Raw genomic sequence first — 7,870 nt, forward strand, 5'->3', positions numbered from 1 at the left:
TAATACTGTATAAGTTTAATGTACAGCATAATGATTTGACTTCCATATATCATGAAATTATTACCACAATAAATCTAGTGAGCATCCATCATCTCAGAGCAATACAAAGCAAAATATTTTTCCCTTGTGATGAGAATGTTACTGAACCAAACCCAGGTCCACTCATCCATGTGCTAACGTCAATCTACTGATACCAGTTGTGGTGAAGGAAAGTGCAGTTTTATTATAAAGGCACCCATATAAGAAGAACAGGTGGGTGGAGCTCAAAACCCCCAAACTCCCCACTGGGTTTCAGTTTCAGGAAACCATTTTTAAGAGCAAGGTGAGGGAGGGGCATTTTCGGTTGTATGATCAGCTCATGCACAGTTCTAGTTGGGTGATGGTGAGGTAACAGGGTGGTGTCACAGGGGTTAACAGTATCAATCCTTAGGCCTAGGCCTATGTGCTCATGGTCATCAAGTAGTTAACATCTTCCATTTGGTAGGGATTTTTCACATCTGTAAAACAACTCAGGAAATGTACATCAGATTCTATTATCTTAGTACTTCAGAGAGGAGCTAAAGCAGAGGATATGGAGGAGAGATTTGCTCCCAGGAAGGCCCCATATAATCCTGCTTGGTTACAAGAATTCTTAGGAGTTCTCTCTCAATAACATTCATATATAATACACAACAGTGTTAATTATATAAGTCATGTTATGCATTACATACCTAGTAATTATCTTATAACTGGAAGTTTGTACCGTCTGACCTTCATCCAATCCTGCTTGTCACATCGCCCAGCTCTGGTAACCACAAATCTGATCTCTTTTTCTAAGAGTTTGTTTATTTTTGAAGCATAATTGAACCCATATGTTAGTTCCTGGGACACATGTAGTTATTTGCTATTTCTATGCATTACAAAATGATCACCACGAAAAGTCTAATTACGATCTGTCACAATACAAAGATATTACATAAATATTGATCATATTCCCCACAGTGTACATTTCAGCCCAGTGACTCAGTTTGAAACTTTAAATTTGTACCTCTTAATCTCCTTCACCTCTTTCACGCATCTCCCTACTTCCCTCCCTTCGGGCAACCACCTGTTTGTTCTTTAGATCTATGAATCTGTTTGTGTGTGTGTTTTTTAAATAACACAATTTATTACTGTTTTAAAACAAGTCTCACAAAATAACATTCAGAAACTCAACATTTCTAAATTTAACACAATAAGTTTAGTCATAAAGTCATGCTACAAAATTCCTGCATATAAAAGATTATTAATACCAAAGTATTAATACATGTTAAAATGCTCTTCAGAATGGAGAAGAATGGAGTCTTTGGTTCTAGAAGCCAAAGACTCTGGAATGATGCTTGTGACCATGACTGACACCCTGGGAGAAGGAGCTGCATATATGTATATTCTCTATGGCTACGGACTCACTGGTCTTTTGATGAGATTGATCCCTCTAGGCAATAGCACCTCAGAGGCAGGTACCCTGCTGATCAAAAAAGTGAATAACGTCTCACCCTTGTAACATTAGCCACAACTTAATCTAGCCAACATCTAAATTAATTTTTAAAAGCTAGATGTAGGAAAGATAACTCACAAAGTTTCCATTCTGAGTAGCAGAATTCTACTTAATAAATCCCCTAGAGGGATGACTGTTGATGTAGCAGACATGGAAGATGACACTAACTAGGGAAACAGGGAAACCCTGACTCTGATTATGCTGACACACAACTGCTGCTCCAGTGGGCTTAGAACGAGCAAGAATGAATTTTAATTTTCTAATATCCACATGCAGGCTAGGTGTTTATCCATCTGCCCTTTGAGAGTACTTTCCAGCAATATCCAGTTTATTTTAAAGTGCAAGTCTACTGTAAAATAGCTTCTTCTCCCCCACCTCCTTGTTAAATTTGCTAGATCATAATTTGATTGGCTGGTTCCCTTCTAACTAGCCCAATATGGGAAATTAACTAGAATCCAGTTATGACTCCTCCAAATGTCAAGTGAAAATTTATCTTAGGTTAGAAAAAGGTAAGACTCAGTCTAGTTGTTCATTTTTTTTCTTTGTAGTCATTGGTTGATAATAAGGCAGGAATGGAGAAATAAATGAAGGATTTCTAAAAGCTCAGTGATTTAAAAAAAACATACCTTTAATATTTTTTTGATTGCACTTTATTTAAAAACACTCATACTAAAGTGAAGATAAAGGAATATGGTCAAGTTAGGTGTGTTAGAAGCACCAACCCTGCTACACTGAATTTGTTTTTACAGATATATTAAGCAGGCCAAATAAAGAAAATGCATGCCAAAGGAATTGCTTTCTGCTAAAAGATAACTTTCAATTTAACGGTTATTTTTCTCCCTTTGCCAGTATTTACAGTGTAAGATCTTTGTGAACAGACAATCAGATTGCAGTTAGACAATCAGACTACTCATGATTGATACTTTGACACTTCCTCCCAGTTTTTTTTTAAAGTTAATGACTTAAACCAACCTTTCTAGGCCCTATGCTTTTTCCATTTAGTCCTAAGAAATATCCAGCTGGAATATTCAACTCAACTTATACATCACCAACTCTGAGGATAAGTTAAGAGTTAAGATTCATTTCTTACTCCTCCTTATTCCACTTTAGAGGTATCAGAAGAAGTATCTATTCAAGTCAAAATTTCTCTTTCTACAGAGGAACCACATTAACATGTCTTATACCACCTCTATTTGTGGAATGGATCCAGTAACCATACCAAGTTACCAGCCAAGTTGTCTTGACCAGACATTCTTCTGGTCACATGCAAAACCACTGTCTACACCAGCTACTTTCATATATAATTACCAAATTTTATACAATATTTTTCTTATTTAATGACTGCTACAGTCTATAAAATTTGTGCATTATTGGACAATGAATGAATCAAGAACACCTAAAGAATGATGATCTGTTTTCTAAAGTATACTCAAAATGTTAAACTTCAGAGGCAAAGCAAAACTATCATAAAGTTGGATTCTGTTGATAGCAAGGAGAGGTAGGTTAATACTTATTGTCCAAAAATAAGTAAGAATGTTAAACAATAAAAGTGGAGACTCTGCTGAAAAACATAAGTTGAGCCTTCCAGTCCTGAATTTCTAATGTTGCATAAAAATTATTAAAAAGAGCATTACAAAAGAAAACACTAGTGTCTATTTCCTTCCATCCATGATTATCAAATACATCACCCTCTCTGAAACAACTCAGGTAGCATATGATTACAGACTGAAAACAAATGGACTTTGGAAAAAGGAATGTTGCTACAAAGCACTGGTTCCTAACCAGGGGCGAATCTGTCCCACCCTTATTTCCCAGAGGACAGATGACGATGTCTAAAGACACTTCGGTTGTCACAACTTGGGAGAGTATTCTACCGGCATCTAGTGGGTAAAAGTCAGAGGTGCTGCTAAACATCCCATACTACAAAGAACAGCCATCCCCCGCAACACTATCCAGCATAAAATATTAATAGTGCCAGGTTCAGAAACTCTGGTTTAAAGGAGCAAACTCCTGTTTAGAAAGAACACAAAAATCTTTCAAGACCTGACTAGGTAATACAAACATAAACTTAGAGTTAGGGAATATAGGAAAGCTGAATTCCTCAGTAGGCTATAATAAAATTTCCTGTGAAGAATTAAAATACTGTACCGATTCCCTGGTAGCTCAGCTGGTAAAGAATGTGCGGGCAATGTAGGAGACTCTGGTTCAATCCCTGGGTTGGGAAGATCCCCTGGAGAAGGGGACAACTACCCACTCCAGGATTCTGGCCTGGAGAATTCCATGGACAGAGAAGCCTGAAGGGCTACAGTCCATAGGATCACAAGGAATCAGACACAACTGAGAGACCTTCACTTTTCACTTTCACTGATTCCATCACTACAGGAATAGAAGAAATTGAATGATCCACTAAAATGGCATTATGCTTTAAACAAGGAACACAGAGAAGAATCCATTCCAAGTAGGTCAAATATCTAATCCAAGAAGAATAAACAAAAAATATTTACTATCAGCTAAATTGGCAGCAGTAAAGGATGACATAAAGAATTATTTGAAAGAATATTCTGAACTTCTTCATATACCTTATCTTTTGTTTTCTAATGACATGAATTCTGGGTCTGATTCTAAGAAAAGGATGCACAGAAGTCATTCAAATATTTGTTGAGTGAAACTGAATTATAAATTTTGTGTGAAATGAGTACAAAAAAGCACCTTACTCTTCTCTGAGAACTACCAGTGATTAAAAGACATTAAGAGAAAAGAAGATAAAGCAATTAACCTCCAATTAATTTTTTTTAAAAAGGAGAAACAGAAAATTGGTTTCTGTACTATAGAATTAAAAAAAATCAACAGTGTAAGCCATTTTATAAATAAATTCAATATGAAGTCATTCATTCATTCCCTATTATATTCACTTCCAGCATAACTTTTGAAAATACATCCATGCATAGCAACATGGCTTCAAACTTACCTACTAGATGAAGTACATCTAGTAGTACATAGCAAAGTACAAGAAAAGAAGATCATCTTTCCTCTTAGTTTATGGGCCTTAAATATCACCAAGGGTAATTCTCATTGTCTATGTTTCAGAAAAGAAATATCCAAAGGCTCTGACTGTATAAGCCAGTCAGAGCAAAGATTTCTTCCTATCAAACTAAGGAAGAGCAAAAGTAAGCTAAAAATGTACTAGAGTTTTATTTAGAATTGATTGTCAAAGCAGTGGTCCCTTTTGATCAGAGTGATTCAGAGAAATCATGTAGTTCCTACTTAAATGATAGCTGAAAACTTCTGAAAGCCAGGACTGCTTTTGTTTCTTTGACTGGTTTTACACATGTAAATGGGGAAATATTAATAGCAACCATTAATAGTCTCTGGTTGAGGGACTTTCGGCACAGTTTGGCAGAGGGCTTCTTGACTTCTTTTTTGCAATCTATTAGTGACTCAGTCACGGACTAGTATGGACTTCATCTGGATTACTGACTACCATATCTTGCATTTTCCAAAAACAATTTTTCTTATATGATAATTTCTAAACTCTGCATCCAGCTATTGCTTTGCAGTTCTGAGGTTAATTCACCTAGTATCCCTCACAGAAGAGGCAGTCTTTAAAAATATTGCCATTTGCCTGGGATTCTGTAATGAGACGTCTCTTTTCCTTCCACAGCCATTTACATAATTCATTTTTAGAGCTGTTTTGACTTTTTGAAAGGTACCAAATTCAGTCTTCTAAGTTCTATACCTTTACAACAATTACTTCTTTCAACATGAGAGTCAATAGGCCAAAGTTATTAGGGCAAATTTTTGAAAATATGAATAGTCAACATTTAGGCTAGGATTTCAAATATAACTACTCTTTATATACATTTCCTTATTTAACAAACGAGGAACTATAAACCAAAAAAGTTTGCCTAAGATCAGGTCCACATGTGTAATAAGGCCAAAGTATTGGTCACCAGGGTGATCATGACAGTCATTTTAACCACTGACCTGGATCACAGAACAACTGGCTGATGGTGCGCAGGACTTGAGTGGACATGCAGGTCAACACAATGTAAATTCCAGTTGACAATGTACACACTTGTGGAACAAAAGATAAGTAAATAGAACATGGGCTATAAGGCCATCAAGGTACTAATTTTTCCTTTTATCACCCTAACTTTTCCAATTCAACTTTGGTGTCTTGATTCTGCTGCTGTATTTCTAAGAGGAACTCTTTCCAAACCAAAGGCATGACACATTTGTTCTTCTGAGTCTTAAAGAGATGAACCTTCAGGAAAGATAGACTACAGATTCAAAAGATAAGTATATATATTTAAGTGCCTAGCCTAAAAAAATCTGAACAAGCTGAATAAAGCAACACACTTATTCTTTTGTTGTTAAAAATGACCGGACTATAAAGGTTTTCGTAGATGGGGCCACACAGTATGTAACTGGGATTGAAGGAAAAACTGAAAATGTACAGTTTCTAGAAAGAGAACTAGAATATATAAGGTTGGTATTATTGTTGTGGTGGAGAAATACTGAATAGGTTTAAGAGAATAAAAGATAGGAACGAGAGGTTTAAGAACAATTTGTCCCACACAGAATCTTTAAAATAGACAACTATACAAAACTTATCTATTCTAACGACATTTAAATAAGTTAACACAAAATGGAAAATGTAGTGTTAGTTATCTTCTTCCTCATCTTCTTTAACTACTGGGGTGCCATCTAGCTTTTTCGGTTTGGGCATTCTCTTGGTTGCCTCTTCAATCCAGTTCTCCTCAGCACAATGTCTCTCTTTCAAGGGATTGCCTACAAACACCAGGCCTTCTAGGCATGGCAGTTCTGCCAGCTTCACAAATTCAGCCCAGTCTTTCACCAGGTTATTAGACATGTAAAGAATCTTCAGTTTCTTCATTACATGGGTCCCTTTCAACTTCTCAATAAAATTGTAGGAGATCCACAGTTCTAATGTGTCCCCTACTACTTCCAGTTCATTTAAGTTCTTTGTGTTATTTCATCCTGAAGACAATATTTTTTAAGTTTTTTAAGTCATTCAGGTTTGCAATTTTTCAGTGCAGTTTGTAGTCAGTGAAAGCTTCTCACAGGACAAGGATGTGTCCATGTTCTCTACAGGGGGAATCTGGGCATACAGCTTTATCTCTCTGGCTTCAGATGGCTTCTGTCTGGTTTTCTCTTCCCCTCCGGCTAGTGCTTCTTTGACTGTTGTTGCTTTTGCCATTCTGGCAGTTGCTACTGTCACTCCTGTTTGTGTTTTGTTCTGTTTGTTCATTTGTTTCATTTTTTTAGTTTCCACATATAAGTGAAATCATACATTATCTGCCTTTCTCTGACTTATTTGACTTAATATCCTCTAGGTCTATCCATGCTGTTGCAGATGATAAGACTTCTTTCTTTTTTTTAAGGACTGAGTACTTTTCCACTGTTATTGGGAGAGGGTGTTTGCTATGACCGATAAAACTCTGTTAGCTTTTGTCTGGCTTCATTTTGTACTCCGTGGCCGAACTTACCTGTTACTCCAGGAATCTCTTGACTTCCTACTTTTGCATTCCAGTCCCCTATGATGAAAAGGACATCTTTTTTTGGTGTTAGCTCTAGAAAATCTTGTAGGTCTTCATAGAACCATTCAGCTTCAGCTTCTTTGGCATTAGTGGTTGGGGCATAGACTTGGATTACTGTGATATTGAATGGTTTGCCTTGGAAACAAACTGACATCATTCTGTTGTTTTTGAGATTGAACCCAAGAATTGCATTTCAGACTCTTTTGTGTGAGGGCTACTCCATTTCTTCTAAGGGATTCTTGCCTGCAGTAGTAGATATAATGGTCATCTGAATTAAATTCACCCATTCCAGTCCATTTTAGTTCACTGATTCCTAAAATGTCAATATTCACTCTTGCCATCTCCTGTCTGACCACTTTCAATCTATCTAGATTCATGGATCAAACATTCAGGTTCCTATGCAATATTGTTCTTTATAGCATCGGACTTTACTTTTACGAACAGATACATTTAATCAACCCTGAATATTCATTGGAAGGACTGATGCTGAAGCTGAAGCTCCAATACTTTGGCCACCTGGGAAAAGCTGACTTATTGGAAAAGACTCTGATCCTGGGAAAGATTGTAGGCAGGAGGAGGAGGGGATGACAGAGGATGAGATGGTAGGATGGCATCACCAACTCAATGGACATGAGTTTGAGCAAACTCCAGGAGATGGTGAAGGACAGGGAAGTCTGGTGTGCTGCAGTCCATGGAGTCACAAAGAGTTGGACATGACTGAGAGACTGAACAACAAAAAATTTTCTGCTATATCTTTATCCATTCTTCTACTGATGGGCACTTATGTTTGCTT

At 36.8% G+C, this 7,870-nt stretch overlaps 1 pseudogene; it reads right to left on the minus strand.

The window, feature by feature from the left end:
• Positions 1-6,179: 6,179 nt before the first annotated feature.
• LOC136169844 (dynein axonemal light chain 1 pseudogene) lies at positions 6,180-6,737 on the minus strand (annotated as a pseudogene).
• Between the last annotated feature and the right edge of the window lie 1,133 nt (positions 6,738-7,870).

The sequence above is a fragment of the Muntiacus reevesi genome, chromosome 5, assembly GCF_963930625.1.
Source record: "Muntiacus reevesi chromosome 5, mMunRee1.1, whole genome shotgun sequence".
NCBI classification, from domain to species: domain Eukaryota; kingdom Metazoa; phylum Chordata; class Mammalia; order Artiodactyla; family Cervidae; genus Muntiacus; species Muntiacus reevesi.